Raw genomic sequence first — 16,147 nt, 5'->3', positions numbered from 1 at the left:
GTTCACTAATAGATCACTTAACAATCACTGTGTTTATAATGCAGGCAGTATGTTGACTTCCATGTCGTAGTGTCGTTACTACGCTGGTCAGGTGTCTTGATAAATCTAGGCCTGGCTACCCTCGCTATCTAGGCTGGTATACCCCTCGTATCTAGGCTGGGCTACCCCTCGCTATCTAGGCTGGTCTACCCCTCGCTATACTAGGCCTGGTCTACCCCTCGCTATCTAGGCCTGGTCTACCTCGCTATCTAGGCCTGGTCTACCCCTCGTCTCTAGGCCTGGTCTACCCCACGCTATCTAGGCCTGGTCTACCCACAGCTATCTAGGCCTGGTATACCCCTCGCTATCTAGGCCTGGTTTACCCCTCGATATCTAGGCCTGGTTTACCCTCGCGTGTTAGGCCTGGTCTACCCCTCGCTGTCTAGTCCATGGTCTACCCCTCGCTATCTAGGCCTGGTCTACCCCTCGCTATCTAGGCCTGGTCTACCCCTCGCTATCTAGGCCTGGTCTACCCTTCGCTATCTAGGCATGGTCTACCCTTCCCCCACTATCTAGGCCTGGTCTACCCTCGCTATCTAGGCTGCTACTCCGATAGGGATGCTACTCTGACAGGGATGCTACTCTGACAGGGATGCTACTCTGACAGGGATGCTACTCTGACAGGGATGCTACTCTGACAGGGATGCTACTATGACAGTCAGGCTACTCTGACAGGTCAAGCTACTCTGACAGGGATGCTACTCGGACGGGATGCTACTCTGACAGGGATGCTACTCTGACAGGGATGCTACTCTGACAGGGAGGCTATGTGGGTTACAGGTAGTCAATGTGCGGGGGTACAGGTTAGTCAGTGTGTGGGGCTACAGGCTAGTCAATGCGGGTACAGGTTAGTCCATGTGGGTACAGGTTAGTCCATGTGGGTACAGGTTAGTCCATTAAGGTACAGGTTAGTCCATGTGGGTACAGGTTAGTCCACGTGGGTCCAGGTTAGTCCATGTGGGTACAGGTTAGTCCATGTGGGTACAGGTTAGTCCATGTTGGTACAGGTTAGTCCATGTGGGTACAGATTAGTCCATGTGGTACAGGTTAGTCATTAAGGTACAGTGGTTAGTCCATGTGGTACAGGTTAGTCCATTAAGTACAGGTTAGTCCATGTGGGTACAGGTTAGTCAACTTGGGGTACAGGTTAGTCCATGTGGGTCCAGGTTATTCCATGGGGGTACAGGTTAGTCCATGTGGGTACAGATTAGTCCATGTGGGTACAGGTTAGTCCATTAAGGTACAGGTTAGTCCATGTTGGTACAGGTTAGTCCATTAAGGTACAGGTTAGTCCATGTGGGTACAGGTTAGTCAATGTGGGTACAGGTTAGTCATGTGGGTCCAGGTTATTCCATGTGGGTACAGGTTAGCCATGTGGGTACAGGTTAGTCCATTGTGGGTACAGGTTAGTCCATGTGGGTACAGATTAGTCCATGTGGGTACAGGTTAGTCCATGTTGGTACAGGTTAGTCAATGTGGGTACAGGTTAGTCCAGGTCATTTGTAATCAAGGAACAGAGCTGGAGGTATTATTGTACGCCTCCCAAATGGCACCCTATCACACACACACACCACACACACACACACACACACACACACACACACACCACACACACACACCCACAACATACATACATACACACACACACCACACACACAACACCACCCCACACACCACACACAACACCACACACACACACACCCACACACATACATACATACACAACACACACACACACACACACACACCCACACAAATACATACATACACACCCCCCCACACACACACACACACACACACACACACACACACACAGCCAGCTAATTGGCCTTCCTGTCAAGACAAGAGGATAGAGAAAGAGGGAGATGTGAGAGGGAGAGAGAGGAGGGAAGGGAGAGGGAGATGAGAGAGAGGAGAGAGGGGGAGGAGGGAGAGAGAGGAGGGAAGAAGGAGAGAGGGAGAGAGGGAGGAAGGGAGAGGAGATGAGAGAAGGAGATGAGAGAGAGGGAGCGAGGGGGAGGGAGGAGGGAGGGAGGGAGGGAGAGAGAGGGAGGGAAGGAAGGAGAGAGGGAGAGAGGCTGGGTGAAGAGGGAGATGAGAGAAGGAGATGAGAGAGAGGGAGAGAGACTGGGTGAAGAGGGAGAAGGAGAGAGAGGGAAGAGGGCTGGGTGAAGAGGCGAGAAGGAGAGAGAGGGAGAGAGACTGGGTGAAGAGGGAGATGAGGAGAAGGAGATGAGAGAGAGGGAGAGAGACTGGGTGAAGAGGGAGAAGGACGAGAGAGGGAGAGAGGGCTGGGTGAAGAGGAGAAGGAGATAGAGGGAGAGGGGCTGGGTGAAGAGGGAGATGAGAGAAGGAGATGAGAGAGAGGGAGAGGGGCTGGTGAAGAGGGAGAAGGAGAGAGAGGGAGAGGGGCTGGGTGAAGAGGGAGATGAGAGAAGGAGATGAGAGAAGGGAGAGAGACTGGGTGAAGAGGGAGATGAGAGAGAGGGAGAGGGGCTGGGTGAAGAGGGAGATGAGAGAAGGAGATGAGAGAGAGGGAGAGAGACTGGGTGAAGAGGGAGAAGGAGAGAGAGGGAGAGAGACTGGGTGAAGAGGGAGAAGGAGATAGAGGGAGAGAGCTGAGTGAAGAGGGAAAGAGAAAGGAGAGAGAGAGAGAGAGACTGAGACAGAGAGAGAGAGGGAGTTTCCCCCCATCCACCCATCTCTCCACCCACTGATCCTTCCGTCCATCTCTCCACCCACTGATCCACCCATCCATCCACCCACTGATCCATCCATCCATCCCTCCTTCCTTCATTGTGTTGATAGAATAGAACAGTGATCCATGCAGGTGGGTCCTCCACCTTTGCAGTTAAGAGTACTGTCATACACATCATGAACGTCCCTCTTGAATGGCCTCCATTTGTTCTCCCACAAATAAGCCCTTGATGCAACAGGCGTAGGATACGGACAGCGGTGAGGAGAGTGGTTGAAGTGGCGCTTCGCCCTGGTAATTATGTGTGATTACCTGACAAGAGATGCAATTAGAGCCTTGGCAACACGATAAGCAAATTGATTACAGGAGACACATCTTGGAAAGACATGAGTGAAGTGATCAATGAGGCTTTCAACATGTTAGAGAGGGAGAGGGGATGAGAGGAGAGGAGAGGAGATGGAGAGGAGAGGAGAGAGAGGGGATGAGAGGAGAGGAGAGGAGAGGAGAGAAGGAGAGGAGAGGAGAGGAGAGAGAGGAGAGGAGAGGAGAGGAGAGGAGAGGAGAGGAGAGGAAGGAGGAGAGGAGAGAGGAGAGGAGAGGAGAGGAGAGGAGAGGAGAGGGGGGAGAGGAGAGGGAGGTAGATGAGAGGAGAGAGAGGAGAGGAGAGGAGAGGAGAGGAGAAGGAGAGGAGAGGAGAGGAGAGGAGAGGAGATGGGGGAGAGGAGAGGAGATGAGGGGAGAGGGGGAGAGGAGAGGAGATGAGATGAGAGGAGAGGAGAGGGGGGAGAGGAGAGGTAGATGAGAGGAGAGGAGAGGGAGAGGGGGAGAGGGATAGGAGAGGGGATGAGAGGAGAGTGGGAGAGGAGAGGAGAGGGGGAGGAGAGGAGAGGGGATGAGAGGAGAGGGGGAGAGGAGAGGAAGGGGGGGAGGAGAGGAGGGGGAGGAGAGGAGAGGGGATGAGAGGAGAGGAAAGGGGAAGAGGAGAGGAGAGGGGATGAGAGGAGAGGAGAGGGGGGAGGAGAGGAGAGGGGGGGAGGAGAGGAGGGGGAGGAGAGGAGGGCAGAAGAGACGGACAAGGAGGAGGAGAGGAGGGGAGAGGAGGGTAGAATAGAGGAGAGGAGAGGGATGAGAGGAGAGGGGGGAGAGGAGAGGAGAGGGGGGGAGGAGAGGAGGGGAGAGGAGAGGAGAAGAGGGGAGGGGAGGAGAGAAGGATTAGGAGGAGAGGAGAGGAGAGGACATGTGAAGAAGAGAAGAGAGGAGAAGATGTAGATGTGATCTGGAGGAGAACGACTGACGTGGACGGTCTCTGCCAAGGGTGGAATTAGTCCACGTCCCAAACGGATCCCGTGTCCCTTTATAGTGCACTACTTTTTGACCAATAGGGTGCCATTTTGGGACACATACTTTGGTTTCCTCAAGCTGCTCACCTTTTCCAATGTCCCAGTGTTTGGTTTCATTCCAACTCTCTCATGCCGCAGTGATTTGTAAAGGGGGAAGTGCTGACCGGTGTTACCTGTGAATCTGAATGTAATATTGTTATTCTGCCAACGCACAACGTCTTTCCTTTGCAGTTCAGAATCCATTAAAACAAACTCCCTGACGTGCGTTCAGAGACTCCCTGACGTGCGTTCAGGGACTTTGTCAGTACGAGGCAGGAGGTTGGTGCATATCCAATAGAGTTTAGTTTCACCAGGAGAGGAGCTGTTCGTTTGGTGGAGTTGGAAAGAATTCACACAACACTGTAGAGATGTCTCCATATCACTCACAACACTGTAGAGATGTCTCCATATCACTCACAACACTGTAGAGATGTCTCCATATCACTCACAACACTGTAGAGATGTCTCCATATCACTCACAACACTGTAGAGACGTCTCCATATCACTCACAACACTGTAGAGATGTCTCCATATCACTCACAACACTGTAGAGATGTCTCTGGTACAGTTACAACCACATGTATAGACTCTTAGAAAAAGGGTTAGTTTTTTTACTGAAGGAAAGGGTTCTACCGGGAAGACAATATTTCTTTGTAAGGCAAAGGTTCTACCTAGAACCTTCAACCTCCTAAGAACCATTTTTGGAAGAAAGGGGTTGTTTGATGATTCTTTAGAAGACTAGATGGGTTCTACACAACACATCTATCATATTTCCCAGCATGCATCTATTGCAGGGAGATTTTCAGAGTTGTTTGTTTTACTGTAATATCTGTGTTCATTGATTAGTTGATAAATGTTATACTACACAAAGATAAATAACGTAGTTTTCTAAACTTATCCAATCTGCTAGTAGTTGGATTTACTGCACCCGTTACTCAGATGGTTGTTCCAGTTTAGATGATTGAGGTCGTCTCAGTATTCAGTCCTCCCTTACCCTGGCAGTCCTCCCCCTACCCTGGCAGTCCTCCCCTACCCTGGTAGTCCTCCCCTACCCTGGTAGTCTTCCCCTACCCTGGTAGTCCTCCCCTACCCTGGCAGTCCTCCCCCTACCCTGGCAGTCCTCCCCTACCCTGGCAGTCCTTCCTCACCCTACCCTGGCAGTCCTTCCTTCCCCTACCCTGGCAGTCCTCCCCTACCCTGGCAGTCCTCCCCTACCCTTGCAGTCCTCCCCTACCCTGGCAGTCCTCCCCTACCCTTGCAGTCCTCCCCTACCCTGGCAGTCCTCCCCTACCCTGGCAGTCTTCCCCTACCCTTGCAGTCCTCCCCTACCCTGGCAGTCCTTCCCCTACCCTGGCAGTCCTTCCTTCCCCTACCCTGGCAGTCCTTCCTCCCCCTACCCTGGTAGTCCCCCCTACCCTGGTAGTCCTTTCCCTACCCTGGCAGTCCTTCCCCTACCCTGGCAGTCCTTCCCTTACCCTGGCAGTCCTTCCCTTACCCTGGCAGTCCTTCCCCTACCCTGGCAGTTCTTCCCCTACCCTGGCAGTCCTCCCCTACCCTGGCAGTCCTCCCCTACCCTGGCAGTCCTTCCCCTACCCTGGCAGTCCTCCCCTACCCTGGTAGTCCTCCCCTACCCTGGCAGTCCTTCCCCTACCCTGGTAGTCCTTCCTTCCCCTACCCTGGCAGTCCTCCCCTACCCTGGCAGTCCTCCCCTACCCTGGTAGTCCTTCCCTACCCTGGTAGTCCTTCCTTCCCCTACCCTGGCAGTCATTTCCCTACCCTGGCAGTCCTCCCCTACCCAGGCAGTCCTCCCCTACCCTGGTAGTCCTTCCTTTCCCTACCCTGGCAGTCATTGGTTGAGATTCTCCTGTCATTATCTCTACACCAGGTCAATGGGTTAATGGTTGAGATTCTCCTGTCATTATCTCTCCACCAGGTCAATGGGTTAATGGTTGAGATTCTCCTGTCATTATCTTTCCACCAGGTCAATGGGTTAATGGTTGAGAATCTCCTGTCATTATCTCTCCACCAAGTCAATGGGTTAATGGTTGAGATTCTCCTGTCATTATCTCTCCACCAGGTCAATGGTTTAACCATTCATTAAGCCATTGCTGAGTGTTTGTGCGCGTGTGTGAGTTTGTTTGTGTGTTCTCAAAACCCCGGGCAGTCTGCACCATCCTTCCCCAGCTGTCTCACGACCCCGGGCATCATCAGTCTGCACCATCCTTCCCCAGCAGGTTTCACGGCCCCAGGCATCATCAGTCTGCGCCATCCTTCCCCAGCTGTTTCACGGCCCCAGGCATCATCAGTCTGCGCCATCCTTCTCCAGCTGTCTTACGACCCTGGGCATCATCAGTCTGCGCCATCCTTCCCCAACTGTCCTACGACCCCGGGCATCATCAGTCTGCGCCATCCTTCTCCAACTGTCTCACGACCCCGGGCATCATCAGTCTGCGCCATCCTTCCCCAACTGTCTCACGACCCCGGACATCATCAGTCTGCACAATCCTTCTCCAGCTGTCTCACGACCCTGGGCATCATCAGCCTGCGCCATCCTTCTCCAACTGTCTCACGACCCCGGGCATCATCAGTCTGCGCCATCCTTCTCCAACTGTCTCACGACCCCGGGCATCATCAGTCTGCGCCATCCTTCCCCAACTGTCCCACGACCCCGGACATCATCAGTCTGCACAATCCTTCCCCAGCTGTCTCACGACCCCGGACATCATCAGTCTGCACCATCCTTCCCCAGCTGTCTCACGACCCCGGGCATCATCAGCCTGCGCCAGCCATCCTTCCCCAGCTGTCTCACGACCCCGGGCATCATCAGTCTGCACCATCCTTCCCCAACTGTCTCACGACCCCGGGCATCATCAGTCTGCACCTTCCCCAGCTGTCTCACGACCCCGGGCATCATCAGTCTGCACCATCCTTCCCCAACTGTCTCACGACCCCGGGCATCATCAGTCTGCACCTTCCCCAGCTGTCTCACGACCCCGGACATCATCAGTCTGCACCATCCTTCCCCAGCTGTCTCACGACCCCGGGCATCATCAGCCTGCGCCAGCCATCCTTCCCCAGCTGTCTCACGACCCCGGGCATCATCAGTCTGCACCATCCTTCCCCAACTGTCTCACGACCCCGGGCATCATCAGTCTGCACCTTCCCCAGCTGTCTCACGACCCCGGGCATCATCAGTCTGCACCATCCTTCCCCAACTGTCTCACGACCCCGGGCATCATCAGTCTGCACCATCCTTCCCCAACTGTCTCACGACCCCGGGCATCATCAGTCTGCACCATCCTTCCCCAACTGTCTCACGACCCCGGGCATCATCAGTCTGCACCATCCTTCCCCAACTGTCTCACGACCCCGGGCATCATCAGTCTGCACCATCCTTCCCCAGCTGTCTCACGACCCCGGGCATCATCAGTCTGCACCATCCTTCCCCAACTGTCTCACGACCCCGGGCATCATCAGTCTGCGCCATCCTTCCCCAACTGTCTCACGACCCCGGGCATCATCAGTCTGCACCATCCTCCCCCAACTGTCTCACGACCCCGGACATCATCAGTCTGCACCATCCTCCCCCAACTGTCTCACGACCCCGGACATCATCAGTCTGCACCATCCTTCCCCAACTGTCTCACGACCCCGGGCATCATCAGTCTGCACCTTCCCCAGCTGTCTCACGACCCCGGGCATCATCAGTCTGCACCATCCTTCCCCAGCTGTCTCACGACCCCGGGCATCATCAGTCTGCACCTTCCCCAGCTGTCTCACGACCCCGGGCATCATCAGTCTGCACCATCCTCCCCCTGTTGTCATCAGGGTATAATGTTTATAGACGGTAGAGGGAGTGTGTTGTGGATTTTGTCCGTTTGCCTTGAAATGCATTTATGTTTGTATATAACAGCCCTATCTACCATCTGTTGGTGTTAGACTGGCTCCAGGTGTAATACATCAGCACATATTACCGTTAGTTTCATCAATTAGTTGAGTTCACAACCTGGCACAGTGCTGTCTGTACCTAGCTCCCAAACCCCAGCAGATTCCTCAGAGGGAAAACGAGTCAAGACAGTGAAATAGTGCATCACTAGAAAGTATACTATGAAAAAGTCTTTATCTTTGCAGTGCAGTGTTCTGTCTGAATGACATTTGTGACCCACCATCTTGATTCAGTTCTATGTAGGAAAATGTGAAATTGTGTTTTTTAAATATTTTTTACATTGTATAAAAGTAGAGAATGAAAACTATAAAAATGGTATATTATACACTGCAGTTGAGGAACAATGGGACAGTAATTCTGCTTTGAAAGTTGATCAACTTGTAACTCCACTTTTGAGAAAATGACCTGTAAAATGTTTTGGTTCACCTACTAGAGAGATCTTCTTTGTCTCCACCCCCATTCAGCATCGTTCACACCCTCTTAAGCCTTTAGCCCCACCCATTCAGCATCGTTCACACCCTCTTAAGCCGTAGCCCCTCCCATTCAGCATCGTTCACACCCTCTTAAGCCTTTAGCCCCACCCATTCAGCATCGTTCACACCCTCTTAAGCCTTAGCCCCACCCATTCAGCATCGTTCACACCCTCTTAAGCCTTTAGCCCCACCCATTCAGCATCGTTCACACCCTCTTAAGCCTTTAGCCCCACCCATTCAGCATCGTTCACACCCTCTTAAGCCTTAGCCCCACCCATTCAGCATCGTTCACACCCTCTTAAGCCTTAGCCCCACCCATTCAGCATCGTTCACACCCTCTTAAGCCTTAGCCCATCCCATTCAGCATCGTTCACACCCTCTTAAGCCTTCGCCCCACCCATCTCTTTAAGGATTCACGTGTCAAGCTATGTGCTAAAAGAGTGAGTAAGGTAGTTTAGTAAACAACCAAAGATTAAGACTAAAAGTGTTGAAAGTATTAGCATAAAGTAGTGGTAAAAATATACTTTATATCGTCCTTGGCCTTTATCCTAATCTGACGTTGGTGCAGGTCATGTTGTTCTTCACATTACCGTATCTGGTAAACACCATATCAAATAAAATCTGTTTATTTGTCACATACACAGGATACAGAAGGTGTAAATGATATAGTGAAATGGCAGTAGGGTAGCCTAGTGGTTAGAGCGTTGGACTAGTAACCGGAAGGTTACAAGTTCAAACCCCCGAGCTGACAAGGTACAAATCTGTCGTTCTGCCCCTGAACAGGCAGTTAACCCACTGTTCCTAGGCTGTCATTGAAAATAAGAATTTGTTCTTAACTGACTTGCCTAGTTAAATAAATGTACTAGCTTAGTGCAGTCTTTTGTTTAGACCCATAACCCATACTACCATTCACCATGCATGAATCTGCAGGTAGCTTAAAGCTAATTGACTAGGTTCAATGTTAGTTAGCGAGCTAACATTAGGCTATAAGTAGCAATGCAAATGGCTTTCAGAGATAACAATAATTTTACTACCTGTAACATTAGCTAGCGAGCCAGCCAGCTAATGTTAGCTAGCTAGCTAACAGTGCGCTTTAACTTGACTTTCTGACTAAATTAGAAACGTATAATATCTGAAAATGTAGCTAGTCTCTCTTACCCGTATATGTGGATGGGCGCTTCTCCCTCTCTGTCACGGTTGCCATGGTTGCCCTTAGTTTGAAGATGTAATCCGGAGACAAGTATTTAATACATCAGCCTTCTGTGTTCTCTTTTTTGCAATCATACTCTTCTTCACTGATCACTGGTTCTTCCCTGTCATCAGAAGACTCTACAATGTCAAGGTTCAATGGGAATGTTTATACTTAAATCAAGGACTTCCTCATCGTCTGATTCATGTTTCAGAGTCAGAGAGTCAACGTGGCACGGTCGTCCTCCGGGAAAGAGGAGAGCAGTAGCAACACTTTTTGGAGTTCTTCTTTGTCTTTCGACAAAAGCCGCTGTATATAGGATGATCTACACATGCTGAGCAGCTCATGTTATAGACAGAAATGTGCTACATGGCAGACCAATCAGAACTCATCTCTCGGGCATGTCCACCCAGCCATTATCTCAGCCAATAGCATAGGAAGGTTCCTACCTTTTTCCACGGCTAAATCAAATAAGTCTCGTAATTTAACAATTGTATTTGTATTTACAGATGGCAAACAGGTTTGTTATTCAAATGCCTCTTCTGGAAAGTAGTGACGTGCGACATATGCCTAGCTTCCTGGAACGGGTCACATTTGGAGGCAAGAGGAGAGAGTTCAGTAATTCAAAAAAGAGAGGACAGGAAAGGATGACATTTCCTCCTACAGTGTCAAACTTAAAGGTCACATTCAGCTCAAGGCACCAGCAGTTCGGCCTTGAAACAAAACGGAGAAAGGAATAAATATTTGAGAGAAATCCTCTCTGTCTGTACTGACTGTCAAAGTGAGCTTGGCTACTTTCCAAATGGCCCCCTATTCCATTTATAGTGCACTACTTTAGACCAGAACCCTATGGGACTATATAGTGCACTACTTTAGACCAGAACCCTATGGGACTATATAGTGCACTACTTTAGACCAGAACCCTAAGGGACTATATAGTGCACTACTTTTGACCAGAACCCACAGGGAATAAGGGGGGAATTTGGGATGGACTCCTTGTGGGCCAATAGTAAAAGTTAGAATTCATTCCCACAGCTCGCTAGTCCCATACAGGACCTCGTGCCAGTCTGTTTTCCAGGATCAGACCAGAGGAGAAGGAGGGCTGGCATACAGGACCTCATGCCAGTCTGTTTTCCAGGATCAGACCAGAGGAGAAGGAGGGCTGGCATACAGGACCTCATGCCAGTCTGTTTTCCAGGATCAGACCAGAGGAGAAGGAGGGCTGGCATACAGGACCTCATGCCAGTCTGTTTTCCAGGATCAGACCAGAGGAGAAGGAGGGCTGGGATACAGAAGAAGAATACTGGGACTAAATCCACTTTGCGTTCCGTACATGTTATAAGAACACGCTAATCAACCCCAAAGGGCTGAGCTGCCAGATCTTATTGAATCACAAAGTGGTCTTGAGTTTAGGGCGGTTGGTATGTTTCAAGATGCTGTCGGGTTACAGTGAGATGAAAGTTTCTCGATGTTAGTTACACAAACAAACCCCCTCCCGAGATCAGAACAGCATGTTATTTTAGAGGGTTGCTTTTTAGAGGTCAACGTGAAGAGTCCACTTGTCAAGAGTAAATCAAAACTCCTTAAATCTTATTTGATGTTGTCTGGTTGTAGGACTGGAGATCTGAAGAGAGACTTGTCAAAAACACAGATTCTCCACTACTGACCTGATACTCCAGCGCCCTGAGCTGAAAGACTTCTACTGTAGAGAAAGTGTGCCAAATGGCACCTTATTCCCTACATAGTGCACTACTTTTTGACCAGAGCCTTATGGGTCTTGCTCAAAGGTAGTGCACTATGTAGGGAATAGGGTGCCACCTGGGACGACTCCTACAGGTCCTTGGGGGTATTTGTGAAGCTGTAGTGGACAGCTTTCTTTCTCTAGTCCAGTAGTTTCCCCCATTCTGTGTGAAGCCCAAACCCATCTTTATTCAGACCTGTCAATCGAGGGCTCTCTCTCTCTCTCTCTCTCTCTCTCTCCTCTCTCTCTCTCTCTCTCTCTCTCTCTCTCTCTCTCTCTCTCTCTCTCTCTCTCTCTCTCTACTCCACGGTAGTACTTGTCCTGGTAGTAATTGCTCCTTGTAATTAACTGCTGGTCTCAGAACGTTGTCTCTACCTCTTCTTCTGGTTTATATAAACTCAGGTTACTGGCTCCCAGCTCTGCCAGAGACCAGACGGGTTCCACCCTGTGCTGTGGGGAGTCCTCCTCCATTTTGGGAGGGTAGTCCGCCATTCTTTCTGACTCTTGGACATTTGAACGCAGGCTCTACCTGAGGACAGAGATCAAGAGGTTAGTTCCTGAGCCGAGAGGTTGGTACAGGCTAGATCAAAGAGATGTGTTGCCTGTAGAACACACTGAATGTGGTATACAGTGACCTGGGTAAGATGAGCAGAATGTGGTCCACAGTGACCTGGGTAAGATGAGCAGAATGTGGTCTACAGTGACCTGGGTAAGATGAGCAGAATGTGGTCTACAGTGACCTGGGTAAGATGAGCAGAATGTGGTCTACAGTGGCCTGGGTAAGATGAGCAGAATGTGGTCTACAGTGACCTGGGTAAGATGAGCAGAATGTGGTCTACAGTGGCCTGGGTAAGATGAGCAGAATGTGGTCTACAGTGACCTGGGTAAGATGAGCAGAATGTGGTCCACAGTGACCTGGGTAAGATGAGCAGAATGTTATCTACAGTGACCTGGGTAAGATGAGCAGAATGTGGTCCACAGTGACCTGGGTAAGATGAGCAGAATGTTATCTACAGTGACCTGGGTAAGATGAGCAGAATGTGGTCCACAGTGACCTGGGTAAGATGAGCAGAATGTGGTCCACAGTGACCTGGGTAAGATGAGCAGAATGTGGTCCACAGTGACCTGGGTAAGATTAGCAGAATGTTATCTACAGTGACCTGGGTAAGATGAGCAGAATGTGGTCCACAGTGACCTGGGTAAGATGAGCAGAATGTGGTCCACAGTGACCTGGGTAAGATGAGCAGAATGTGGTCCACAGTGACCTGGGTAAGATGAGCAGAAGGTGGTCCACAGTGACCTGGGTAAGATGAGCAGAATGTTATCTACAGTGACCTGGGTAAGATGAGCTGAATGTGGTCGACAGTGACCTGGGTAAGATGAGCAGAATGTGGTCCACAGTGACCTGGGTAAGATGAGCAGAATGTGGTCTACAGTGACCTGGGTAGATGAGCAGAATGTGGTCCACAGTGACCTGGGTAAGATGAGCAGAATGTGGTCTACAGTGGCCTGGGTAAGATGAGCAGAATGTGGTCTACAGTGGCCTGGGTAGATGAGCAGAATGTGGTCCACAGTGACCTGGGTAAGATGAGCAGAATGTGGTCTACAGTGACCTGGGTAAGATGAGCCAGAATGTTATCTAGTGACCTGGGTAAGATGAGCCGCAGAGGTTAGAGGTCAAACACTGAAGTGAGGGCTGTGGCGGCAGTCGTGACATTTTGTCAGCCGTGATTGTCATGTAAATAACTGTCTGTCTCACGGTAATTGACCTTTTTTTAATGAACATAAACACATTTAGCATCTCCTGACTTCCACACACAGCCTACAAGACACTGATGTAGACCTCTACACTTCACAATAAATCCATGATTCATTTTAGACAGGTCTAAAGAACATGCTATGAAGAAAATGTAGAATAGCATATTCTGAGTCGTCCTTATGTTTGGTCCTGATCTGAGCTTGAGCCATATGGCTGTGGGCAACACACAAGTTCATTCAGCAGACAAGATTAGTTTATAATTCCCAATGGCATTATTTTATAGTATGAAGAAATACAATTTAACATCGCTGAATAAAATAGAAAGGATATTGATATTATTTGATTCTGTGTTGCCAAAGGGAACAGGTTCTCCTGCTTCATTTGGAGTTATTACTTTATTATTATTATTATTATTATTATTTATTATTATTTATTCATGTAGCTTTAGTTGTGATACAAAACGTTAAACTGTATGTTTTTATTGTCTTAATACGTTCTAAGGCTGCATGATGCGACTCTAATGATGGTTTGAATAAAGTCTCATGAAAGGCAAGAGCTCTGTTCTGTTTCTTTACACAGGCTGCACACACTTCATCAGTCTCTCATTCACAATCTGATCATTTCACACCCATCAGACTATTCTTATTTTACTCTGGTCCTTTACATATACAGAGCCTTCAGAAAGCATTCATACCCCTTGTCTTATTCCTACATTTCTGTTGTGTTACAGCCTGAATTAAACATGGATTAAATAGATACTTGTTGTCACCCATAATGACATCACAATACCCCATAATGACATCACAATACCCCATAATGACATCACAATACCCCATAATGACATCACAATACCCCATATTGACATCACAATACCCCCATAATGACATCCACAATACCCCATAATGACATCACAATACCCCATATTGACATCACAATACCCCCATAATGACATCACAATACCCCATAATGACAAACGCCTGTATCTTTGTAGTGACTGTGTGAATTGATACACCATCCAAGGTGTAATTGTTAACTTCACCATGCTCAATAGGTGCCCTTATTTAGGAGGCATTGGACAATCTCCCTGGTTTTTGTGGTTGGGAATCTGTTTTAAATTCATGGATTACAGAGATGAGGTAGATGAGATGAGGTAGTCATTCTATAATCATATTAAACCATACATGTGAAATAGTAATATGATGTGACTTTTAAGCAAATTTGTCTCTACCTCTTATCTACTTCTATACCATTACCACTATATATCTACCATACCTACCTCTATATCTACCATATATACCTCTATATCTACCTCTATATCTAGCTCTATATCTACCTCTATACCTACCTCTATATCTACCATATCTACCTCTATATCTACCTCCATATCTACCTCTATATCTACCTCTATATCTACCATATCTACCATATCTACCTCTATATCTACCTCTATATCTACCATATCTACCTCTATATCTACCTCTATATCTACCTCTATATCTACCTCTATATCTACCTCTATATCTACCATACCTACCTCTATATCTACCTCTATATCTACCATACCTACCTCTATATCTAGCTCTATATCTAGCTCTATATCTACCTCTATATCTACCTCTATATCTACCATATCTACCTCTATATCTACCTCTATATCTACCTCTATACCTACCTCTATATCTACCATACCTAACTATATATCTACCATACCTACCATACCTACCTCTATATCTACCATACCTACCTCTCTATCTACCATACCTACCTCTATATCTACCATATCTACCTCTATATCTACCATACCTACCTCTATATCTACCATATCTACCTCTCTATCTACCATACCTACCTCCATATATCTGCCATACCTACCTCTATATCTACCATATCTACCATACCTACCTCTATATCTACCATATATACCATACCTACCTCTATATCTACCATATCTACCATACCTACCTCCATATATCTACCATACCTAGCTCTATATCTACCATACCTAGCTCTATATCTACCTCTATATCTGCCATACCTACCTCTATATCTACCTCTATATCTACCATACCTACCTCCATATATCTACCATACCTAGCTCTATATCTACCATACCTACCTCTATATCTACCATACCTACCTCTATATCTACCATATCTACCATACCTACCTCCATATATCTACCATACCTACCTCTACCTTCCTCTCTCTAAAGTAGTAGCTGGTAGCTCACGGCTGTCAATTACCATCATTCATTAATCTACCCCCCTCTCTGTATAGTGTGCTGAACTACAGTACCCTACAGTACAATATATCAGGTTGTATAGTGTGGTGAACTACAGTACCCTACAGTACAATATATCTGGTTGTATAGTATGGTGAACTACAGTACAATATATCAGGTTGTATAGTGTGCTGAACTACAGTACCCTACAGTACAATATATCAGGTTGTATAGTGTGCTGAACTACAGTACCCTACAGTACAATATATCAGGTTGTATAGTGTGCTGAACTACAGTACAATATATCAGGTTGTATAGTGTGCTGAACTACAGTACCCTACAGTACAATATATCAGGTTGTATAGTATGGTGAACTACAGTACCCTACAGTACAATATATCTGGTTGTATCTTAGTAAGGAGGATCTTAAAGCTGACATAACGCTGTCCCATCCATCTCCTTACCGATACGTTCTCTACAGAATCTGGCGGTTGACTGCCATTGGCAGGATGTAAAGCTGCTCTGAGCCAATAACAGAAGCCTGCTTTGTGGTTCCCACTGGACTGGGGCCAGAGGCAAATCAAACTGTTCTGTGATACCGAGACATTCAACGGTGCATTTAGTAACTGTCACATGATAGCCTGGGAGTAATTTGGTATACTTGTTGATGACAAATGGTGCTATGACCCTTTTTCTATCAAATG

This window comes from Oncorhynchus kisutch, linkage group LG23, assembly GCF_002021735.2.
Source record: "Oncorhynchus kisutch isolate 150728-3 linkage group LG23, Okis_V2, whole genome shotgun sequence".
Lineage (NCBI taxonomy): Eukaryota > Metazoa > Chordata > Actinopteri > Salmoniformes > Salmonidae > Oncorhynchus > Oncorhynchus kisutch.
The sequence above is the reverse complement of the archived record's forward strand: the minus strand, read 5'-3'. Positions refer to the sequence as shown.